At 41.5% G+C, this 26135-nt stretch overlaps 1 protein-coding gene across 16 annotated transcripts in view; it reads left to right on the forward strand.

Moving 5' to 3' along the window:
* The window catches only part of CHD9 (chromodomain helicase DNA binding protein 9), a 275163-nt gene that overhangs the window by 68041 nt on the left and 180987 nt on the right, over positions 1-26135 (forward strand). For 10 of the 16 annotated variants that reach the window (XR_008514580.2, XR_008514581.2, XM_024233432.3 and 7 more), the window contains exon 1: positions 7838-8158. The exons of 5 other annotated variants lie outside the window; for them this stretch is intronic. The gene's annotated coding sequence lies outside the window, so the exon portion shown is untranslated. Of the gene's footprint in view, positions 1-7837; positions 8403-26135 lie in introns of those variants that run through there. One more of the 16 variants, XM_024233434.3, reaches the window with a different exon arrangement.

Here is a 26135-nt window from a genome sequence, read left to right on the forward strand (position 1 = left end):
TGCTACCAAGCCCGGCTATTTTTTTTTTTTTTGTATTTTTAGTAGATACGGGGTTTCACTGTGTTAGCCAGGATGGTCTCAATCTCCTGACCTTGTGATCCACCCACCTCGGCCTCCCAAAGTGCTGGGATTACAGGAGTGAGCCACCGTGCCCGGCCCACAGCCAGCTAATTTTTATATTTTTAGTACAGATGGGGATTCACCATGCTGGCCAAGCTGGTCTCGAACTCACACCCTCAGGTGATCCATCTGCCCTGGCCTCCCAAAGTGCTGGGATTACAGGTGTGAGCCACCACACCCGGCCTGGAATCACTTTTTTTTTTTTAACCAGCTTTATTGAGATAGTATTATACTTGACAAAATTTATACTTCAGTGGTTTCTAGTGTATTCAGAGTTGTGCAAGTATCTCCACAATCTAATTTTAAAACTATTTCATTGCCCCCCAGAAGAAACCCTGTACATAACTATTAGCAGTCACTCTATTCTTCATCCCCCTTCTCCTATGTCAGTCCTAGGCAACCACTGATCTACTGTCTGTCTACTTTCTTACTTTATTCTGGACATTTCATATAAATATAATCAAACAGTCAAGCCTTTTGTATCTGGCTTTCATACTTTTTATTTTTTAATTTTAATTATTATTATTTTTTTTGAGACAGAGTTTTGCTCTTGTCACCCAGGCTGGAATGCAGTGGCTGTATCTCAGCTCACTGCAACCTCTGCCTCCTGGGTTCAAGCAATTCTTCTGCCTCAGCCTCCTGAGTAGCTGAGATTATACATGCACACCACAACGCCTGGCTAATTTTTGTATTTTTAGTAGAGACAGGGTTTCACTGTGTTGGCCAGGCTGGTCTTGAACTCCTGACCTCAAGTGATCTGCCCACCTCGGCCTCCCAAAATGCTGGAATTACAGGCATGAGCCACCACGCCCGGCCTAATTTTTTTTAAATTAAACATCTTTGTGTAATAATTCTGTCTTCTGAGTTGGCTTACTAGGGGATGTATCTGGCTTTTATCACTTAGCATTATGTTTTCAAAGTTCATCTGTGTTGTACTATCAGTACTTAATCTTTTTTTATGGCTGAATAACATTCCAGTTTGTGTATATGCCGTTTTTGTTTATCCAGTCATCAGCTGATAGACATTTGGGTTGTTTCCACTTTTGGGCTATTGTGAATCATACTGCTGTGAACATTTGTATGTAAGTTTTTGTATGGACGTATGTTTTCATTTCTCTTGGGTTGCTGGGTTATATGGTAACTATATTTAACTTTTTGAAGAACTGTTTTCCAAAACAACCATCATTTTACATTCCCACCAGCAGTGTACCAGGGTTCGAGGGTTCTACTTTCTCTGCATCTTCAATTACACTTTGTATTAACTCTGTTCTCATGCTGCTAATAAGGGCATACTTGAGTAGGGTAATTTATAAAGAAAAAGAGGTTTAATAGACTCACAGTTTCACAGGGTTGGGGAGGCCTCACAATCATGGCAGAAGGCAAAGGAGGAGCAAAGTCACATCTTACATGGTGGCAGGCAAGAGAGAGAGCATGTGCTGGGGAAACTCCCCTTTATAAAACCATCAGATCTGGTGAGACTTAATTTTCTTTTTTTTTTTTTTTTTGGAGAAGGTGTCTCGCTCTGTCACCCAGGCTGAAGTGCAGTGGCAATGATCTTGGCTCATTGCAACCTCTGCCTCCTGGGTTCAAGCGATTCTCCTGCCTCAGCCTCCCAAGTAGCTGAGATTACAGGTGCCACCACCATGCCCCGCTAATTTTTTGTATTTTTAGTAGAGATAGGGGTTTCACCATGTTGGCTAGGCTGGTCTTGAATTCCTGATCTCTGGCGATCCGCCCTCTTTGGCCTCCCAAAGTGCTGGGATTACAGGTGTGAGCCACCGCACCCGGGCTGGTGAGACTTACTATCACGAGAACAACATGGGAAAGACCCACCCTCATGATTTAATTACCTCCCACTGGGGCCCTCCCACTACACATGGGAATTATGGGAGCTACAATTCGAGATTTGAGTGGGGACACAGCCAAACCATATCACACTTAGTATTGTTTGTCTTTTTTTATTGTAGCCATCCTGATGAGAGTGAAGTGGTATCTCATTGCGGTTTTGATTTGCATTTCTCTAACAACTAATGTGTTGAGCATCTTTTCGTGTGCATATTGGCTATTTGTAGATCTTCTTTGAAGAAATATCTACTCAGATACTGTGACCACTTTTTAATTGGATTATGTATGTCTTTGTTGTTTAGTTGTAAGTGCTCTTTATACATTCTGTACACTAAACCCTTATCAGATACAGACTGTCCTTACCTTATCATGGTTCAACTTAGGATTTTTTTTTTTTTTTTTTTTTTGAGATGGAGTCTCACTCTGTCACTTAGGCTGGAGTTCAGTGGCGCAATCTCAGCTTATTGCAACCTCCGCCTCCTGGGTTCAAGCAATTCCCCTGCCTCAGCCTCCCAAGTAGCTGGGATTATAGGCACGCGCCAACACGCCTGGCTATTTTTTGTATTTTTAGTAGCAATGGGGTTGGCCAGGCTGGTCTCGAACTCCTGACCTCAGATGATCTACCTGCCTCGGCCTCCCAAAGTGCTAGGATTACAGGCGTGAGCCACTGCGCCCAGCTGACTTACGATTTTTTGACGTTGCAGTGATGCTAAGGTGATACACATTGAGTAGAAATTGTACTTTGAATTTTGAATTTTTATCTTTTCCCAGGCTAAAGATATATAGTAGATAATCTCTCATGCTGGCTTAGCTTTCAGTCAGCCACATGATCACAAAGACAAACAATCCATACCGTATGATGGGCTGCGTTGCCAGATGATTTTGCCCAACTGTAGGCTAAAGTCAGCGTTCTGAGCACATTTAAGGTAGGCTAGACTAAGCTATGATGTTCAGTAGGTTAAGTGTATTAGCTGCATTTTCAACTTAACAGTATTTTCAACTTACAATGTGTTTATCAGGACAAAACTTCATTGTAAGTTGAGGAGCATCTGTATTTTATTTGCAAATATTTTCTCTCATTCTGTTTTGTCTTTCTTTGCACTTTCTTAATGGTGTCCTTTGACACTGAAAAGGTTTTCTATTTTGATGAAGTTTAATCTACTTTTTGTGGTTTCTTGTATGAAAGTTTTTAATTTTAATGAAGTCTAGTTTATATTTTCTTTTGTCATTTATGCTTTTGGTGTCATATGTAGGAAATCATTGCCTAATCCAAGATCCTAAAGATTTACTTCTATTTTTCCTCTTAGAGTTTTATAGCTTTACCTCTTACATTTAGGTGTGTGGTCCCTTTTGGTTTATTGTTTTGTGTGGTGTGAGGTAGTGGTCCAACTTCATTCTCTAGTATGTATGTATCCAGCAGTCCCACCATTGGTTTAAAGGACTACTCTTTCCCAATCTAAATGTCTTGGCATTCTTATTGAAAATCAATTGACCATAAATGTAAGAGTTTATTTCTGGATTCTATAGTTTATTCCATTAATCCATATGCCTATCCTTATGCCAGTTCCACACTGTCTTGATTATTATACCTTTGTATTAAGTTTTCAAATCAGGAAGTGTGAGTTCTCCAACTTTCCTCTTTTGACTATTCTGTGGGTATCACTTTTGCAGGTCTTACTGAGGTAGGATCTAAACCTTAGTTTTGCAGTTTCAGGATCTTTTTTTTTTTTTTTTTTGAGATAGGGTTTCTCTCTCTTTTCTTCCTTCCTTCCTTTCTTTTGTTCATTTGTTCATTCTTTCTTTCGTTCTTTCTTTCCTTTTCTTTCTCTGATGGAGTCTCACTCTGTCACCTAGGCTGGAATGCAGTGGCACGATCTCGGCTCACTGCAACCTCTGCCTCCCGGGTTCAAGCAATTCTCTTGCCTCAGCCTCCCGAGTAGCTAGGATTACAGGCATGTGCCACCACACCCAGCTAATTTTTGTATTTTTAGTAGAGACAGGGTTTCCCTATATTGGTCAGGCTGGTCTTGAACTCCTGACCTCAGGTGATCCACCCACCTCGGCCTCCCAAAGTGCTGGGATTACAGGTGTAAGCCACCGCACCCAGCCAGGTCTCACTTTTTCACCCAGGCTGGAGTGCAGTGGCGTGATCACAGCCCACTGCAGCCTCAACCTCCTGGGCTCAAGTGATCCTCCCAACTCAGCCTCCTTAGTAGCTGGGACTGCAGGAACATGCCACCATGCCCAGCTAATTTTTCTCTTTCTATTGTTTTGCAGAGATAAGGTTTTACCATATTGCCCAGGCTGGTCTCAAGCTCCTGGGTTCAAGCAGTCCACCTGCCTTGGCGTCCCAAAGTGCTGGGATTACAGGTGTGAGCCACCACATCCAGCTAGTTTCAGGATCTTGATTGTATAAGTTTTCTCCAGAAGTGAACAGGTACTAAAGCATTGATTCATATTCCTCAAACTTGCAGGAAAACTCCACAAATTTACATTGTCGGATATTCTTTTGGTGACCTAAACCAAAATGCTTAATATAGGGAATTTTCCATTCCAAGATGCCAAATTAGTTACTAAAATAAACATGCCTGATAAACATGGAATTGGAAACTCAGGCTGAGGGGAAGAATATAGTATAATGGTTACAAGTTATAGCCTTTGGGGCCAGACAGTTCTAAGTGTGAATATTGTTTCTGTCACTCGATGACTGTGTAACCAAGGCAAGATTTTAGACTATCCGTAAAATGGGGGGGAATATCCCTTTCTCAACGGGCACAGTGGCTCACACCTGTAATCCCAGCACTTTGAGAGGCTGAGGTGGGTGGATCATTTGAGGTCAGGAGTTCAAGACCAGCCTGACCAACATGATGAAACCCCATCTCTGCTAAAAATACAAAAATTAGCTGAGTGTAGTGGTGCAGGCCTGTAATCCAAGCTGCTTGGGAGGCTGAGGCAGGAGAAGTGCTTGAACCTGGGAGGTGGAGGTTGCAGTCCCGGGAGGTGGAGATTGCAGTGAGCTGGGATCATGCCACTGCACTCCAGCCTGGCCGACAGAGTGAGACTCTGTCAAAAAAAAAAAAAAAAAAAAAGCCCTTTCTCATAGAGTGGTTGTGAAGATAAAATGAAATAACAAAATATAAACCTTTAACACATTGCTTGGGACCAAATTTCAGTGAATGGATCTATTGTAGGATGTTTCTTTCAAGGTATGGAGAGCCACTCTGTCATAGCACAGGCTTTCTGGATACCCAAATCCCTGTGTCCAGATAACAGGGCCTCTTTAATTGGAAAGACATTGAGTAGGAATGGAGACATTCTTTTTTTTTTTTTCTTTTGAGACAGAGTCTCGTTCTGTCATCCAGGGTGGAGTGCAATGGCGCCATCTCGACTCAACGCAACCGCTGCCTCCCGGATTCAAGCGATTCTCCTGCCTCAGCCTCCCGAGTAGCTGGGATTACAGGCATGTGCCACCTAGCCCAGCTAATTTTGTATTTTTAGTAGAGGTGGGGTTTCTCCATGTTGGTCAGGCTGGTCTCCAACTCCTGGACTCAGGTGATCTGCCCACCTCAGCCTCCCAAAGTGCTGGGATTACAGGCGTGAGCCACCGCGCCTGGCCCGGAATGGAGACATTCTTATTCTGGGGTGGGATTGAGGGACCTACAGAGTGTGGCCACCGCTGGGCTTTAGACAGTCCATTGCCTGGTGGAAATGGTAGGCCAGTGTTGCTAGATTTTGATGTTGTTTGTGATATTGATTCTTGCTAACTTCAATTGCAAAATGTAATATTTACTAATTTGACCCCTGAATTCTGAGATTCAGAGCCAACCTCTGCAACATTTTTCCAGAGTCCCCATATTCAGAAACCACAGTTACTGAGAATACCTCCAAAATTTAAGACAGAAGTGAACACCATTCACTGACCAGTGAAAATAAATGTCACAAGAACTTATGTACTTAATACAGGAGAACCCCACGGAAAATCTTTCCACAAAACCTGAGAGTCTAAGCTAATAAAAGTTTATCCATGTATAAGTTCATAATGGCATAGAAGCATCAAAAAAGTAGAAAAGAAGGTTGTTAGGTAGAAGAATAGAGAAGTGTCAGCCCAGTAGTGAGGAAGGAGATAGCAAAAACAGAAGTTCAAAACAAAACAAAATCACAAAAACCAGCATCCTAGAGGCCATTTATTATAGGGACAAATTTTGCATATTTTAGAGAACATTCACTGATTATAATGGCATACAATAATGTTGATAATTATAGCACTGCTCTTTAATGACCAAGCCTAAGTAATTTTCAGACGACTGCATTCAAGAAAACATGAACGTTTTCTATCAGATGATGGGGAGGCCGCTCAAGTTTTTCATTTAAGTGGGATGTCATTCTGCTGTGATGTCAGATAGATGAGATGTTACTGGCCTTAAATTTGACTCAACAAGTTGAATTTGCAAACTAAAGCACTATTCAAATAAGTAGTGTGGGAGGCCCCAGAGATAAACTCTTTCTGTGCATTTTTGGTCTAATATGTGGTTGTTATAAGTATCCTTAAGGGAATCAAAGTTGGAACTGTAACCGCCCTTTCAGCAGGGTTTCTTCCCGGCCCTGTCAGTATCTCAGCTAAATAGAGTTATGCTGATCCACTCTGGAGGGCCTTCATGGGGAATATAAAGAATGAAATTACTTGGCGAATACCACTGTGTATACCGCAGCCATTCCATTCTGGCTAGGCATAAACAAGGGCAGTGACCCTCCTTAGCGGAGGCTGAAATTTAAGAGATTTCTGTCAACTGTGAACATGAAATATCACCTGCACTGGATCTGAAATGGTCAACAGTTTTGAACAAACATAAAGTAGGCCGACCGAAGTTCAAACATTTAATTCTTTTGTCTAGCTCACGTTTTCATATGGATTTTAAATTTTTAATTCGGTAGAAAGCCAGCTAAGGACCTGAAAGGAGGAGACCCTTAGAATTTTAGAGCTGGAGGACTTTTGGACAACTTGTGCAGCCTCTTCCTTTTACAGAAGGCAAAACCAAGGCCCTAGGACACGCTAGGATTTGATGTAGGTTACTCAGTTAATTCGTGATGGATCGAGAGGGAACCCAGGTTTTCCAGTACGCCCCCTGCTCCTAAACCAGTATCACCCTCCCCCACGGTTCTCTCTCTCTCTTCTTAAATTGTTGCGTTTATTTTTCTCTCCCTTCGTAACTGTGCAATGGAGAACGGGAGCCTGAGCCTCGGGAAGACTGGGTTGCAACCGCAGCCTAGGTGAGCGCTCTCCCCTGCCTCGCGGCGTGGGGCTGGGTCTCCGCGGCGGGCGCCGGCTACTGCAGGTGCTGGCACCGGGGCTCAATCGCTGCATCATCGCGGCACGCTCCGTGCTCCCGATTCTACAGCACCGGCGCGTGACACCCGGGTCTCCGCGCGAAAGGAGAACGTGGGACTAAATCCACGGCTCCTTAAGAAGGACGTCTTTGGAAACTCTCGCCCTTCCTCGGCGGACCCGAGCTGCCCGAGAGATGCCCTGCGTGTGAGTGACCTCGGCGCCGACCCCGCCACTGGTCAGCTCGCGGCTGGGGCGTGCCCTGCCGGGGCCTGACGTGGCGACGGGGCCGCGGGGCGGGCGGCGCGAGGGGAGAGGCCGCCGTGAGGGCGCGGCCTGACGTGGCGGCCGCGGCGGGGCGGCCGGGGGAGCCCGGGCCACTGCACTGCCCCGCGCTCCGGCCAGAGGGCGCCCGGTCCTAAGCCTTCCCCGCCCCGAGGCCGACCAGGGCTCCGGGAGTAACCGCGCCAGCGATTGGGTCGGCGGCGCGGCGGGGCCATGTTGGAGCGGAGCAACGACCCCGCCTCGTACCTCCCTCCGCCCTGGGTCGGGCCGCGCCGGGAGGCAAGGGGAGCGGCGAGGGGGACGCTCCCTCTCAGGCAGCCCGACGCGGCTGGAGCCGCGGCAGGCGCGGCGGCGGTCACGGCCGCCCCTCCGCGCCCGGGCCAATCAGCGGCGCGGGCACAAATATGCAAATAGCGCGCCGGTGCTGCCGGAGTGCCGCTCGCAGGGGCTGGTGGGGTCGCGCTGGGGGAGTGAACTGGGCCAATCAGGCGGGTGCGTGGCGGCGCGGGGGAGGCGGTGCCCCTTCACTCCTCCCTCCACTCTCTCCCTGCCCCGCGCTGACAGGGGGGCCTGGCCGCGCAGCCGGTAAGTGCCGCCGCCGCCGCCCGCTGCTGCTACCCACCGCCTCGGGCGTGGGGAGGAAGCCCGGGGGCACCGCGGGGCAGCGGCCGCTGCTCAACTGGTGGGGAGATGCGGGGGCGGGTCGTGTCAGACGGGTGGTCGCCTGAGGCCGCCCCCGCCCGGCTAGCCGCGAGTGTCAGTCTCAGTCGAGGCGGGGGGCGGCGGGGGCGCCTCAGTTATGGCGAAGCGCGAGAGTCAGCGAGCGGCGGTGAGTACGTGCAGTCGCCGCCGCCGCTGCTCGGCCGGTGGGGGGAGGGGGTCGGGGCAGGCGGGGCGGCGTCTCCGGCTGAGGTGAGGGGCCCGGTCCCGGGGCCGGGGTCAGGCGGGCTGGCCTGCGGGGAGGCCGGGCAGGGGGCGCTGCCCGCACGTGCGGCCCAGCCCGCCCGCGGCCCGCCCCGCGCCTGTCATGGCTGCGGGCTGCTGCCCCCGCCCCCCTGCCCGCAGCCCCCGGGGTCGGGACCCGACAGCCGCGCCTGTTGCGTCGGGTGGAGGTGAGGGCCGGGCGGCCAGGGCGTGGGAAGGCGGGCTCTCTTTCCCGTCCCGCGCGAGGTCGGGGCCTCCCCCGGGTTGGGTTCCCTCCCGAGGGTCGGGCTTCCCTCCATCCTGCAGCCTCTTTCCCCGCCCGTGCTGTCTCGCCTCCGTGAGTCATGACAGGGCGTCCCGCGAGGGCACCCGATGTCCCGGAGCACGGGACGTCCCCGGCGCTTTCCCAGGCCTTGCCTCTCGGTTCTGACCGCAGTGCCTTCCCCGCGATCCTTCACCCCGAGTGCCTCTCCCCGTCTGCAGCATGGCCCGGACCTCGCCAGCCCCCGTGTGTGCGGCCGCGGTCGTTTTCTGGGTACCTGGGTGTGGGACCTGCGGGATGGCTCCAGGGCTCCCTGCGTGGACATCCAGCCCAAAGCCAAGCACGACCCGGAAAGCGCGGGTGTCTCACTGGCTGTCACAGCTGCCAGCTCAGACTGGTTTCTGTTTGTTCTTATTTTTATTTTTTTAAATTTTTTTGGGGGGGGAGTTTCGTTTGCTTTTTTTTACTTTTTTAAGAAAAATAAAACTTTTGAGAACAAAGTAGATGAGAATTTTGTTGTTTTGTTGTTGTTGTGATATTAACAGTGCTACGGTTACTTTCCTGAAAGTCTGGGATTTGACGCTATTGTGACATTTATTTATGTGAAATATTCATACCTAAGAATTCTCCTGTATTAAATAAAGTTTATTTTCATTAATAAAATTACCATCAGAATTTACATGCTACTTTTCACCTTTTCCTTTTTTCCAGTTCTCCTTAAAATCTCCAGTTCTACTTAACCAGCTATGATCTTAAACGAAAAGAAGGCTTATCTTGTGTAATGTTACTCATTCCCTAGACTCTAGATAACTGTAGAGGTAGTTTTAAAAGAACCACTAGGTCTGCAAACACTTGAATGTACAAAAGCTGAACTTAAAGGAGGATTCTACATTGCAGAGGGAGGAGTTTGTTTTTGTTTTTTGCAATGCAGAAGGATGATCATAGTGTTTCTTTTCCCCTGGGTTTACAGAACGTGGATTTAGAGATGCTGTGTTGTAACAACAGGCCGCATGGAGCCTTACGTTCGATATTTGATAAGTATTAAATAAAAGACTTCTATTGCTCGAAGCAAGTTCTATCTGCGTTGTGTATCTTCGAAGACTTTCCATTTCTTCTAATTCTTCTTCTTTTTTTTTTTTTTTTTTTTGATATTGAGACGGAGTCTCGCTCTGTCACCCAGGCTGGAGCGCAGTGGCGCCATCTCGGCTCACTGCAAACTCCTTCCCAGGTTCAAGCAGTTCTCCAACCTCAGCCTCCCCAGTAGCTGGGATTACAGGTGCGCGCCACCACGCCCGGCCGTTTCTTCTATTGCTTTAAAAATTCACGTTACGTAGTTATAGTTTACCACAAAGTATTGGCAGGTCTCTGTCCTTGGAGAGTTTCCTATAAACTATAGACCATATAATGTAGACGTGAAGTCTGTATTACAGACCTGAAGTGCATTGGGAAAAGTGGTTGCCTCCCAGTTTTGGTTAAGGGTAACTGTCATTCCTGAACAGTTTCAGGTAAGTATGTATAGTATTGCAGTTAAAAGCAGCAACAACAAAAAACCCTTGTGATTAATTGACCAGGAGATGATATCCTAAGGGCACAGGAAATAACAAGATAAAAGCAGTGCTAGTCAAAAACATACTAAGTAAGGTGTATGAGCAGGCTACTTTAATTGGGGGCTGCTCTTAATAGGGAGGCTGAGGCAGGAGAATCACTTGAGCCAGGAGTTCAAGTCCAGCCTGGGCAACTTAGTAAGACTGCATCCCGTCTCTATTAAGAAAAAAATAAATTATGATGCTTTTATAACCAGTAAAATCCTCTTCTTGGATAGAGTACTGGCTAGAGAGAATTGGGACTTTGTCACTTAACTGTGTAGATAATATTAAGTTTCTTGACATCTGTGAGCCTTAGTTTCCTCCTGTATAGAACTTTGTTTCCTCCAGTTTTACTATTGTAGGATTCTAAGTACCCTATGAGGTCTATCCTCTGAAATCAAGAACTATTATGGGGTGGGCAGGTATGAATACAGATAGAAAACGGTGTCCATGGAAAAAGCCCATGACAAGATAAGATTAAGGAAACCATAGAATTTTCAACTTGGAAGTATCTTTAGAAACTTCTAACTACAAACTTCTTATCTAATGCAACCGAATGCTTTCTACAAGGCACTGTGCTAGACCTTCCTGGTTTACCTCTGGAAACAGGGTAGAGCTGAAGGAGGGGCTCAATATATGAATTTAAGAGGCAAGAACTGAAGTAGGAATACAGATTTTAAAGTAAAATCTATTGAATCTATCAATAGTAAAACAAAATTTTGGTGCATATGAAAAGTTAAGATTTTCTAAAGATGTATTTATTGATCGAAATGTCATAGAAAAAAAAGCTTACCCCCCGTAAATAACAGAGAAGAAAAATGAAATCCTAGAGAGTCTATAAAGAAAAACTATGACTGAATTAATCTACTGGGAAATTTTCATCAGGTAATGAGTGAATAAAAACACAGGTAAGAATATGGAAACTTGAGGCAGTTGGTCAGAGTAAAAACTAATGGAAGCATGTTGTAAGTGCTTGGAAAAGTTCAGAAGCCAAAGATTGGAGTCAGAAGAGATTTATGGATACTGATGAGATAGAGTTATTTTAACCTTTCAAATTCTTTTAAGTTGTCTTAACGTGGGATATAGATTTCTTATATAAAATTTAGCTTTTTTACACTTATTTACGTTGTAAATTTAAGGTGCCACATTCCAGTTTTATAACTGTTCTCTAGCACTTTGTGCCTCTGTTTACTTCCTTATTTGGGCTTCACTCCCTTACTTTTCCACCTCTTGGAATTTTACCAGTCTGTGAATACTCAGGTCAAATTCCACCTTGTGAATAAAATCATATCTTGTCCTTGTAGCCCTTAGAGATTTCTCCTTCCCATGAGATCTTAGTAGTATTATTTGTTGCACTTATTTGACATACCATGTACAACTTCCTGACATTTCCTCTATTGTATTGTCTTTAAGCTTTCAGAAACAATTTTTATTCCTTTCTTTTAGAAACAGTTGGAAAGCTGATCAAGTGACAATGGGAGACCGAGAGAAGGGGAAACCACTTTGAACTGTAATTTATTCTCTGGACTCAAAGTCATTCACATCCATTTATTCATTAAACATATATATTATGAAGTGCTCCCTTAATTTATGATATATGTATTGAGTGCATTAATAAGTGATCCCTGCCTTCATGGAAACTACCATCTAACAGTGCAAACAGATAAAGAACAAGTAAATAAACATGTAAAATTACAACTTACGATCAATTCAGTGAAAGAAAAGAACAGAATGCTATGGTGGAGAAAATGGGGAGAAATTAATGTTGTATTCTCAGAGAAGGCTTCACTCGGTGATACTAAGTGGAAACAAAGAATAAGAAGACAGGTCAGGAGAGAAAAGAGTTTCTTGGAAGAGAGAAAAATGTGTTTGAAGGCTATGACACAGGAAAGAATTTAATATTTGAAAGAAATGAAAAGTTCAGGATGGCAGAAGCATAATAAGGCAGAAAACCATATGAGCTGAAATGAGAGACAGAAAGCAGATTATACAGGGCCTTGTAGGGCATATTAAAGACTCACAGATTTTACTAAAGACATTGCAGTCATTGAAGATTTTGAATTAGAGAAGTGATACGCTTTAATCTACATTTTTAAAATGCTACTTTGAGAATGGATTGGAGAAAGGCAAGGGTGAAAGTAAAGATATTGTAATACTACAGTAGTCCAGGAAAAACATGATGGTAGCCAGATTATACATATATTTTAGAGAGGAGATGGTGAGGTGTGGAGGAGGAACAACTGACAGATTCATGATGGATTGGATGTGAGAAGAAAAGTGTCAAAAATGATTTCCTGGTTCCTGGCTTGAGAAACTAGATAGATGGTGGTGTGTGATTTACTGAGATGAAGAAGATGAGGGAAAGGATAGATTTGGCAAGAAAACAAGTTTTGAACACCATCCCTGGACAAGTGCTTCAGAAGAAGAAGTCTGCCTTTATCTGAATGATAAGAGCCTTAGAATAGGTTTAGCTAGAAGTGTGATACCATACAATGACATATTCATATTGTGTTATTTGAGAGGAAGAAGCAAGCTTCGTATTTATGTTAGAAAAACTGGTGAAATGATCTTTTTTAACAATGCACTTCAGTTTTTGAAAGTTTATTTGAATATTTTCATAATGGATTATATTAAATATGAAAATTTGAGAGAAATAAACTCAATATAATATTGAATGGATATATATAGTATTGGGTGATGGTGCAGAATACAAAAGTTTTATAATCTTGATATTCTCAGGAGAGTAGCATTCTTTTCAGTTATTAGCTTGTAAGGGAGCCTGATAATAAATTTATAATTTTTAATGAGGCTTCTCATTTAATGGTGCTTATAAGTAGAAGTTATAGTTCGGTCACTACTAGCAATTATTTATCAAATAGCTGTCAGATACTGATGTTTCTGTTATAATTTGGCATTATGAAGTTAACCAAGCAAATATTAAGTTTGGTTTTTGTTTGATTTTTACTATATTTCAAAACATTTTAAAACTAGTAATTTTAAACATTGTTATTGCTATAAAGGGACATAGTTTGAAACCAGAAAAAAGATGACCTTTCTTGTCTAGTGGTCTTTTCATATTAGTTTACCTACTAATCAGTAGCAGTATAAAGAATATTCAATTTTATTCTATTGGAAATCAGTAACTATGATTCTGAAAGATAACTGCTAGTATAGTTCTTTTGTAAGGGGAAGGAAAAAATGGTATTTTTTGATTCTGTCTTTGCAAGGTTTATCTTTAAAATGGCAATCAAATAGTCACTAAAATTTTTTTCTTCCATTTAAGGAACTGAATATCTTTACCTAAAAAAAAAAAAACTAATAATTTAAGATTACAGACTTGGTATAGTCTGTGTTACAGTTGAAGCAACCGAGGTACAGAGAAACTGAGTTGCCTGAGGTTTCTAATATTAGGGAATGTTTTATTTCATGGGTTTCATAATTTAGTGAATTCACTACATATTCCAATATATGAACACACTTATTCTGCTTTGGTGAGTGTTTATTGAAATCAGTATTGTTATTGGCGCCCTGAAAGCTTTCCTTATATTCTTTTCTAGTTATTCCCTTTCTGTATTCCTAGGATGACCATTATCTTGATGTCTAAAAACTATAGATTAGCTCTGCCTATTTTTGAACTTTATTAAATGGAATCATATAATAAGTGTTCCTCAGGTAACGTTATTTTTGTGAGGTTAATCTGTGTTTTTCTTTTTTTTTGAGACAGAGTCTTGCTCTGTCGCCAGGCTGGAGTGCAGTGGCGCAATCTCGGCTCACTGCAACCTCCACTTCTCAGGTTCAAGTCCACGTCCCAGGTTCAACCTCCACTTCCCAGATTCTCCTGCCTTAGCCTCCCGAGTAGCTGGGATTACAGGCACTCGCCACCATGCCCAGCTAATTTTTGTATTTTTAGTAGAAACAGGGTTTCACCATGTTGGCCAGGATGGTCTCGATCTCTTGACCTCATGATCTGCCCACCTTGGCCTCCCAAAGTGTTGGGATTACAGGTGTGAGCCACCGTGCCTGGCCTAATCTGTATTTTTCTATATAGGAAGAGTTTATTCATTCTCATTGCTGTTGATTCTAATGTATGATGAATGTTTTTAGTTTTGCACTATTACAAATAATACTGATATGAACATTCCTACACCCGTCTTACGGTGCACATGTGCCCACATTTCTGTCAAGTATGTATTTCTGGAAGTGGAAAAACTGGTCATAGAGATATGTATGTTCAACTTTAGCAGTAATGCCTTATGGTTTTTCAAATTTGTTGTTCCAATTTCTACTTTTAGCAGTGTGTGAGAGCACTAGTTACTTCACATTTAATTGTATGATTTGATTAAAATACTGCTATATTTGAAAAATTTTATGCTCTTTTTTAATCTCTGAAGATGAGTATTTGATGATGAATAGCTATTTCTGCCTAAATGAGATACAGTACAAAGGAATATGAGATAACAAATATAAACATTTTTAGTTCAAAAATGAGTACCCATGTTGTACCTGTTGGATTATTGTAGATTCTAACAGAACCCAGTTTTATGTTCTTGAAGATAAATGGCAAGACACACAGTGTCTTTTCTTGATCCTTAAAAAAAGTTTAGTTTTTAAAATAGAATGAACTTTAGGGAATATGATGTGTGAAGAATGATAAAATACACATCTAAACCTTAATCAAAGAAATTTTATTGAATGATAGAGAATAAGAGAACTTTTATCAAGGTATACTTGATAGATATTAGGTAGAATGCACAGAATACTTTGAAATAAGTTCCTGGGGAAGGAGGGGGGGATGTGTGACAAAGATCTGTATTATTTTTGAGATTAATAGAAATTTGTTAGTAATGACCAAAGTTCCCAGAGCTACTGATAGGGGATATACATCATAAGTAGAGACTTAAGCTATTACTTTCTTAGTATACCTTAGGTTGAAGACTTCAAGAAGGGCACTAAGAGGCTAAATGATCTTAAGGTAGTGGGAAATTGGGCTTTATATCTTTATTTTATACCATTAGTAAAAAAAAAAAAAAAAAAAAAAGTTAAATAATTTGTAGTATTCTAAGAAAAGCAGATTTGAATTTCTCAAAGATTTGAGTGAAATCACATTTGGAGGATATAGTAGTGAAGATGTGTCAGGTTTGATTGAATCTGAAATGCTAAGTAAGTGGATTTGGTAGACATGAAATCACTGCGTAGAAACTTACATGTAGTATTAAACTACTTTAAATGAATCAGAAAAGGAAGGAAAGCCATAGGGAAGAAAATTCAAGGTATGGTTTCATAAAAGCAAAGAAAATTTCCAGGAGGTGAAGGGGTTAATTGAGCTGAGTTCAGAAGATTCTTAAAGCACTCAAAGCCTAAGTGGTATGTAATAAATGGGGACACATGGACAGTTAGAGGCTTCATATAGAAGATAGAATTTGTGTTTAGCTTTTGTTGTCACTTTGGTTAGTGATGACAACTTTTCTTAGTGGTCAAAGATGGATTGAGAGAGCCATTTGGATTTGTCTAGGAGGTTAGTTACCTTTGAAAGTACACATTTATGGGGACAAACTACAGAGTACAAGAAGTTAACAAGTAAATGGGTATTTAGAAAATGGAGGCAACAGATATCTTACTTTCAATATTTGGCATTGAATGGAAGAATAGAAATAGGATTATTTGGTTTTTACATTTGTGTTAAGGTAGGGAAGATTGGTCTGCTGATGCTCAAAGTCAGAAGAGAAGCAGGCAGTTGCAAAGGGGCAGTTAAAGATCCTGGAGGGGGTGCTGTGGGAGGGCATAAGTATTTGAAAGGCTAGATGGAATGTTTTTTTGAGGTAAAGGATCTATTTTTGGAAAAGAGCCATGTTTTCTTAAGAATAGCTAGAAGAAAAAAGAGATAGATACAAAGATAGATATAGTGCTTCCATCTGAAAAGATGGTTATTTAGTGAATTTCAGCAGGAAAATCTCAGAAAACATGTCCTTAGGTAAGAAAAAATTATCCTTAGGTAAGAATGGGGAAGTCAGGACTGAAGGCGTGAGGGGAGAGAACATAAAATAACTGCAGTGAGATAGCCTAGTAACAGAGGAATATATTTTAAAATTTCTAAGGCAAAGGAAGGGCCATATTGAAGGTAAAGTGTATAAATTAATATTAACCTTGTATTAATAAGGTGCTAGTCATATAATAAATACTACAAATATAAATATGCCAGAAATGTTAATTTAATTGAACCAAGGACTGGCAATAAAATTACAGTGGTGATGGTAATACAGTGTGGTAGGTTGAATGAATGAAAGAAGTCACAAGGGTATTGAAGGTGATTATAGAACAGTATTGGAGATTATTTAAGGCAAAATAATCTGAGGAGGTCTGGAGAAGCCTATTGGTCATGGGAAAGTTTAAATGACTGTATGCTCTTGGGAAAGCAGAAAAGAGGTGCTGGAGGTGACTGGTATGAGAGGGAAAGCTACATTTAGTTAAGCACTTACTACTGTATTTTGAGCATATTCTTTTAAAATCCTGTGACAACTCTGCAAAACAGATGGTAATGACAATCAACCTGAGTCTCAGTCTTTAACTTTTCTATTTAAAGCCTTCGAAAATAATGCATTTAGCTGGTACAGTGGCTCACATCTGTAATCCCAGCACTTTGGGAGGCTGAGGTGGGTGGATCACTTGAGCCCAGGGGTTCCACACCAGCCTGGACAACATGGCGAAACCCTGGCTCTACAAAAAATACAAACATTAGCCAGGTGTGGTGGTGCATACCTGTAGTTCCAGCTACTCGAGAGGCTGAGGTGGCAGGATTGCTTGAGCCCAGGAGGCGTAGGTTGCAGTGAACTGAGATCGACCACTACACTCCAACCTGGGCAACAGCAAGACCCTATCTTAAAAAAAAAAAAAAAAAAAAAAAAATTCTGCATTTCAGTCAGTTTTCTATTTTTAATATTAATTGGAATTTAGCATTAGAATAAATATTTAGGCCGGGAGTGGTGGCTCATGCCTATAATCCAGGTACTTTGGGAGGCCGAGGTGGGTGGATCACTTGAGGCCAGGAGTTCGAGACCAGCCTGGCCAACATGGCGAAACCCCATCTCTACTAAAAATACAAAAAATTAGCCAGGTGTGGTGGCACACGCCTGTAATCCCAGCTACAGAGGTTGCAATGAGCTGAGATCACACCACTGCATTCCAGTCTGGGTGACAGAGCACAACTCTGTCTCAAAAAAAAAGAATATTTAGATTTTATTTTGTTTGGGTGTAATGTTCAGGACCACTTCAATTAAACAACTAGACCTGACTCAGTGGCAACTAGGAAATTTGTCATCTATTTTCAGTATCAGTCCAAAATTAGTTACCCTCAATCAGTTTTTATCATGATTAGAGATGAGATTGTATTTATTTGAGACAGTCTTGCTCATCTCCTGTGCTGGAGTGCAGTAGCATGGATCATAGCTCACTGCATCCTCAACCTCCTGAGCTCAAATGGTTCTCTAACCTCAGCCTCCCAAGTAGCTGGGACCACAGGCACATGCCAACACACCTGGCTAATATTTAAAAAATGTTTTGGAGAGACTGGGTCTCGCTATGTTGCCCAGGCTGGTCTTGAATTCCTGGGCTGAAGTGGTTCTACAGCCTTGGAATCCCAAAGTGGAGATTATGTTTTTAAGAGTTTTCCTTTCTGTGACATGCAAAGCAAGACTAAATTAAGTGGGAATGCCAACAAAGTAAATAATTTAGTAAATGACTATCTGCAGAGGGAGATGTTAATAATATAAGTAAGCGTTAGACGAGTGCCATTTAGCTTTGTCCTTTTGCTTATGTCCTTTGGTTTAAATTATTTTAAACCAAAGATTTCTTTGTTTTTTAAAAACCTTACATGAAAGCTCAATTTGTAAAATGAAAGCAAAATATTTCATGAAACCCAATTTGAAAACACAGAGTGTTTACACAGTGCTTTATGTGTATTATTCTACAGTCATTTTTTGAGACCAGTACTGTTATAATCCCTATTTACAGATGAAGAAATTGAGTTTCAAAATGATTAAGTGTCTTGCCTAGGATTACATAGCTGGTAAGTGATGAAACCAGGATTCTAGCCTTAACATTCTGGTTCCAGAGCCTGTAAAACTGTGCTATAGGATCCCTTGTAGAATTCCTTTTTGATGAAAGTAGGATTCTTTCACTAAGGGATACGTGAGAATTAAAGTTTAAATTGGATTACTGGGGCTTTAAAAGAATTGTGAAAATATCTGTAGCAAAGTTAATCATTTTAACTCTTTTTTAAGTGTACAGTTCAGTGGGGGCATTCTTAAAGTCATGAAAATGATATGTTGTTGCTTAATGCTTTTGAATCTTAGCTTTTAGAATAATTTAAGGATTGAGGAGTTTACTTATTTTTTTATGTCATGGCATTATTGAATTCCTGAAAGCGTATGAGTATTTACTATGTGACAGGAATTAAATTAGTAGATGTTAGGAATACAAAGATGAATAAGAACCAGCCTCTGCACTCATCTTGTTTAGTAGGGATAAAGTAGTGTGTAAAATATGGAATACAAAAAAAATGAGTGTATAATAGCTTGAAGTGTTTGAGTGTGTAAAGGCTTCCCAAAGATGGTACCTGAGTTTAATCATGAAGACATATTACTTTGTTAAGAGGAAGGCTGGTGGAAGGGGTGATTTTGTAGGCATAGAGAACATATTAATGGAGGTGTGAGAAAGTTTGTTGAATTCAGGCAACATTTCAATGTAGTGGAAACATAGATTACCTATGAGAGTGGCAAATAAGAGTGGAGGGGCATTGATAACTTTGGGAAAGGAATAAAATAGGAAGTGTGTATGTTGAGAGGGCAAAAATAAATTTAGATATCATAAAATATGATATTGTTGATTGGTATAACATTTTTAATTTTTTAAATGAAAATACATGCAATACTATTAAATATAACAGGCTTGGATCTTGCTAATATTTCAGTAAGTCGACAAAGAATCTTAATCTATGTTTTTAGTTTTATAGGTCAATGAGAGGGAAATAGATAATTTTTGAGTACTTACTATGTTTTAGGACTTTGAATATATATATTTTTTCTTCTTTGAGATGGAGTTTCATCATGTCACCCAGGCTGGTCTCAAACTTGTGGGCTCAAGAGATCCGCCTGCCTTGCCCTCCCAAAGTGCTAGGATTACAGGCGTGAGCCACTGCACCCATCCCGAATATTTTTCTTTCTGAACTCTGCAACCTTTCTAAACCCTGTGATGTAGATGGTCCAATGAGGAAACAGACTGAGGTTTGTTTGTTTTTTGTAGAGATGGGACTGTGTTGCCCAGGCTGATCTCCAGCTTCTGGCTTCAATCAATCCTCCCACCTCAGCCTCCCAAAAAGCTGGGATTACAGGCATGAGCCACTGTGCCCAGCTTAGACTGAGAGGTTTTAAGAACCACTCAAGGTTACACAGCTTAGAATTAGCAGTTAGAATTTGAATCCACACCTAAGCTCCTTCAACTATGCCATGACTGGCTCATATTTGCCAGATATTTGTCTAATTGATTGGAGAATCTAATTTATTTTCTACTTAAACAGTCAAATGTTGTCTTAGTCCATTTTATGTTGCTATAACAGAATACCACAGACTGGTTAATTTATACAGAAAAGAAATTTATTACAGTTTTGGAGGCTGAGAAGTCCAAGGTCAGGAGGCCTGCATCTGGTATAAGATGCCTTACAAGCATTCACAAGAAGGCCCTCTGATGCAAGGCCTTGTGCTGCATCACCCTGTAGTAGAAGGCAGAGGGGCAAGAGAGCAAGGCGTGACCGAACTTGATTTTCTTTTCTGTAACAAGCCCACTCTCTTGATAACTAACCTACTCCTGTGATAACAACATTAATCCATTCATGAGGGCAGAGGCCTCATGACCTAATCACCTCTTATTAGGCCCCACCTCAAAACACTGTTGCTTTGAGGACTGAGTTTCCAACACCTAAACTTTGGGGGACATATTCAAACTATAGCAAGTGTATAGATAATGCAGTTGGATTATCAGAAACATGTCAAGGATACATAGAGCAGAGTTACAGATGGGGTTTAATAGAGTAGTATACACATGGAATACATGGCATTAAAGCCCCTTATGTGGACTTTCATAATTATTTTTTATTTATTTATTTATTTATTTATTTGAGGCAGATACTCACTCTGTCGCCCAGGCTGGAGTGCAGTGGTGTGATCCCCGCTCACTGCAAGCTCCGCCTCCCGGGTTCATGCCATTCTCCTGCCTCAGCCTCCCCGGTAGCTGGAACTACAGGCACCCGCCACCATGCCTGGCTGATTTTTTGTATTTTTAGTAGAGACAGGGTTGCACCATGTTAGCCAGGATGGTCTCGATCTCCTGACCTCGTGATCCGCCCACCTCGGCCTCCCGAAGTGCTAGGATTACAGGCGTGAGCTACCGCGCCCGGCTTCATAATGATTTTATATATTTTACATTAATAGAACACCTAAGGATTTGCTAATTAGCTACTGAAAATAATTTAGGATACTTCTAGATAAATATTACAAGTTGGATTATTTTTCTTTTAGTTTCTAATTTTTGCTAGGACTCATGCTGTTACATGTTAAGGTCATATTAAACTGAAAAATAAAGGAATGAGGGCAGTGATACTCCCACAATTAATGTAATGACCTTTTTCAGCATTTAAAAAAATTTTTCCTTATTCTTGCCCATGACCCAAACATTTTTTTTTTCTTTTTAAAAGGGATTTTAGGCGTAGAACATTATAGATGAGCTCCTGAAGTGGGGGGAAAAATATGATATCTTCTGTAAATTAAAAAGATTTTAATTAAATCTCAGATAAGTTTTTCTTTTTAGATATGGAGCTTACTGCTTCATAGCTTTCTTGCATTTATTCTGTAATCAGGATGAAGCTTTCTTCCCGATGAAGCTTATGTCTGTGTTTTGGTTAGGGTAGTGGTGGTGTTATAACTGTTTTCTTGGGAGACTATGAAGTTTTTAAATTTCTGAATATGAATATAGAAAATAACCGAAAGTATAGAGTATAAGACACCTTTACAAGCATCCAGTTAAAACCTGTCATTGATGAGGAAACAGGGCCAGAGTTGAATATGTTGTCACATATTCAGTTACTACCAGAGATTAGAATTTTGGTCTCTGTTAAGAAGAAAACAACAATTCTAATAAGTTTTAATTTATGTTTTGGGGCAATAAAATTTCTCTATTGGAACCTTTTGTCCTACTTTAAAAATGTCTGTTGTGGCCTGGGCAACATTGTGAGACCCTGTCTACAAATTTTTTTTTTTTTTTTTTGAGATGGAGTCTGGCTCAGTTGCCCAGGCTGGAGTGCGGTGGCGCTATCTTGGCTCACCACAGCCTCTGCCTCCCGGGTTCAAGCGATTCTCCCGCCTCAGCCTTCCGAGTAGCTGGGACTACAGGCGCCCACTATGCCTAGCTAATTTTTGTGTTTTTAATAGAGATGGGGTTTCATTATGTAGGCCAGGCTGGTCTCAAACTCCTGACCTCATTATTCGCCCGCCTCAGCCTCCCAAAGTGCTGGGATTACAGGCGTGAGCCACCATGCCCAGCCTACAAAATATTTTTAAAAATTAGCCAGGCATGGTGGCACACGCTTTTAGTCTCAGCTACTCAAGAGGCAGAGGTGGGTGGTTCACTTGAGTACAGGAAGTCAAGGCTGCAGTGAGCTATGATCATGCCACTGTACTCCAGCCTGGGCAACAAAGCAAGACCCTGTCTCAAAAAAAAAAAAAAAAAGTTCGTTTAGGATTGTAAGTAATGATTAAGTCAATTAAGCAAAGATATATTATATGTCCATATAAAAGAATTACTATCAGAATACTTTGGTTAGAAGTTTTCTAAGCAGCCTGGGCGCAGTGGCTTACGCTTGTAATCCCAGCACTTTTTTTTTTTTTTTTTTTTTTTTTGAGACAGACTTTAGCTCTTGTTGCCCAGGCTGGAGTGCAATGGTGCGATCTCAGCTCACTGCAACCTCCGCCTCCCGGGTTCAAGTGATTCTCCTGACTCAGCCTCCCAAATAGCTGGGATTACAGGCATGCACCACCATGCCTTGCTAATTTTGTGTTTTTAGTAAATGGGGTTTCTCCATGTTGGTCAGGCTGGTCTCGAACTACCGACCTCAGGTGATCCACCCACCTCGGCTTCCCAAAGTGCTGAGATTACAGGCATGAGCCACCATGCCCGGCCAATCCCAGCACTTTAGGAGGCTGAGGCGGAAGGATCACCTGAGGTCAGGAGTATGAGACCAGCCTGGCCAACACGGCGAAACCCTGTCTCTACTAAAAATACAAAATTAGCTGAGCGTGGTGGAGGGCACCTGTAATCCCAGCTACTCAGGAGGCTAAGACAGGAGAATCGCTTGAACCCAGGAGGCAGAAGTTGCAGTGAGCCGAGATTGCACCATTGCACTCCAGCCTGGGTGACAAGAGCAAAACGCCATCTCAAAAAAAAAAAAAAGTTTTCTAAGCAGTATAGGGCTGGCTGAAAATTAGGTCACAGTTTGGGATTTGCTATCCAGACGTCTTGTACTCTACCTCTTTTTAAATAGCTAAGTATATTACCAAAAGCTAGATTCTATAGCAGAGCATGCTTCATCTTCATGAAAAAACAGTCATATGTGGGCCATAATATACATATAATGGAATATTAGCCTTAAAAAGGAAAGATATTCTGACACATGCTAGCTACAGCATGGAAGAACCTTGAGGACATTATGCTAAGTGAAACAGACCAGTCACAAAAAGACAAATCCTATATGATTGTACTTATATGAGTTGTCTAGAGTTGTCATATTCATTGAAATGACAGTAGATGGTGATTGCCAGGAGTAAGGGTTAAGAGAAATGGTGGGTAACGGGTATGGAGTTAAAATTTTACGGCTAGGCACAGTGGCTGACACCTGTAATCCCAGCACTTTGGGAGGCTGAGGCGGGTGGATCACGAGGTCAGGAGTTCGAGACCAACCTGACCAAAATGGTGAAACCTGTCTCTACTAAAAAAAAAAAAAAAAATTGTATGTGTGTGTATATATATATATATATATATATATGATTAAACAGTTCCAGAGATTGGTGCAAAACAATCAGAATATACTTAACACTACCGAACTGTATACTTAAAAATGGTGAGGATGGACTTGGTGGCTCATGCCTGTAATCCCAGCATGTTGGGAGGCCGAGGCGGGTGGATCACTTGAGGCCAGGAGTTTGAAACCAGCCTGGCCAACATGGCGAAACCCCATCTCTGCAAAAAAATACAAAAATTAGCCAGGTATGGTGACACATGCCTGTAATCCCTGCTACTTGGGAAGCTGAGGCACGAGAATCTCTTGAGCCTGGGAGGCAGAGGTTACAATGAACTGAGATCGTACCACTGCACTCTAGCCTGGGGGACAGAGTGAGACGGTCTCAAAAAAAAAAAAAAAGTTAGGATGGTCACTTTTGTTACACATGTTTTACCACATTAAAAAAGGTTTTTTAATGGGCCATAAAGTCAATGTCCAAATAATCACTGTTGCTATTTTTTTTTAAAGTTTCACAAAATATTTTTTTAAACCCAGTTTCTGCCTTATGTAGCATTCCCTCTCCCCCACCAAAAAGAAGTTTGTCATTTTCATGAATAAATACTTATTATCTGATACTGTGTGCTACTATTTAGTAGATACTAAGGATACATTACATAAAAATTACTGACTTAAATTTTATGGGGAGTGTAGGCTTTAAGATAATATGTAAACTATAGAATGTTAGCTAGTACTAAGTCAGAAAAATAAAGCAAGGAAGGGGGAGTGTGAAGCATTGGAGAGGGAAATAATGACATTTTAGAAAGGGCGATCAGGAAAGGCCTCACTAGGAATGTCACTTTTGAGAAAACTTACTGTAATGAAGGAACGGTGTATTGAGCAGAGGGAACAGTAAATACAAAGTCCTGGAAGAACATATATTCCTGGCTTTCAAGATTGTTTTTAATTGTAAGATCCATATGACAAAATGTGCTACTTTAACTGTCAAGTATACAGTGCAGTGGCATCAGCTTCATTCACAATGTTGTACAACCATCACCATTACCTGTTGCCATTTTTTTATCGCCTCGAGGCACTGTACCCATTACCAAATAACTTCTACTCTCCCCTTCCTCTAGCCCCAATAACCTCTAATTTAGTTTTATGTACCTTCTGTCTCTGTGAATTTTCCTATTCTAAATACTTCATATAAGTGGAATCATAATATTTGCTTTGTGTCTGCCTGCTAATATCTCTGAACATAGTGTCCTCAGGGTTCATCCATGCTGTGGCATGTATCAAAACTTTATTACTTTTTATGGCTGAGTAAGATTCTATTATAAATATCTGTTGATGGACACTTAGATTGTTTCCAGCTTTTGTCTATTGTGAATAATGCTGCTATGAGTGTTCATGTACAGGTTTTCTGTTTGAGTCCCTATTTTCAGTTGCTTTTGGTGAATAGTATGTACCTAGGAGTGATATTGCTGGGTCATAAGGTAATTCTCTGTTTAACTTTTTTAAATGTTTGCTTATTTAGGCCAGGTGCGGTGGCCCATGGCTGTAATCCCAGCACTTTGGGAGGTTGAGGTGGGTGGATCACCTGAGGTCAGGAGTTCAAGATCAGCCTAGCCAACATGGTGAAACCCTGTGTCTACTAAAAATACAAAAAAAATTACCTGGGCATGGTAGTGGGCGCCTGTAATCCCAGCTACTCGGGAGACTGAGGCAGAAGAATCATTTGAATCCAGGAGGCAGAGGTTGCAATGAGCCAAGATCGCACTGTTGCACTCCAGCCTTGGTGTCAGAGTGAGACTCCGCCTCCAAAAAAATATATAAAATTTTGCTTATTTAGTTTTTTGTTTGTTTTTGTTTTTTAGACACAGAGTCTCACTCTGTCACCTAGGCAGAAGTGCAGTGGCGCAGTCAGCTCACTGCAGCCTTGGCCTCCTGGGATCAAGCAGTCCTTCTGCCTCAGCCTCCTGAGTAGCTGGGACTACAGGCACACATGTACCCGTCTGGCTTGTTTAACTTTTTGAGGAACCGCCACACTATTTTCCACAGTGGCTATACCATTTTACATTCCTATGAGAAACATATGAGGGTTCCAATTTCTTCACATCTTCTCCAACACTTGTTGTTTATTTTTTATACCATTCCTAGTAGGTGTGAAGTGATATCTCATTGTGATTTCTGTTTGTGTTTCCCTAATGACTGATGTTGAGTGTCTTCATGTCCTCCTTGGACATTCCTGTATCTTTTTTGATGAAATATCTAATGAAGTTCTTTGTCCATTTTTAAATTGGGTTGTCTTTCTGATACTGAGTTGTAGGAGTTCTTTAAAAATTCTGGATATTAAACCCTTATCAGATAAATGATTTACAAATACTTTCTTGCATTCTGTGGGTTGCCTTTTTATTATCTTCTGCTACCTTTGGGTTTAGTTTGCTCTTCTATTTCCTTAGGGGTACAATTAGGCTATTAATTTAAGATATATCTTTTAAAAATGTAGTTGTTCACAGGTATAACTTTCCCTCAGAGCATTGCTTTGATAAGCACTGGGTCTGATAAGTTTTGCTATATTGCGTTTCAATTTTCACTTGCGTATTTTCTAATTTTCCTCGTTATTTCTTCTTAGACCCATTGATTGTGTGCTGTTTAATTTTTACATATTTGTGATTTTTCTAATTTGGCTTCTGTTATCGATATTTAGGTTTATTCCATTGGAGTCAGAGAGGACAGTTTGTATAC

This window comes from Pongo abelii, chromosome 18 (genome assembly GCF_028885655.2).
Source record: "Pongo abelii isolate AG06213 chromosome 18, NHGRI_mPonAbe1-v2.0_pri, whole genome shotgun sequence".
Lineage (NCBI taxonomy): Eukaryota > Metazoa > Chordata > Mammalia > Primates > Hominidae > Pongo > Pongo abelii.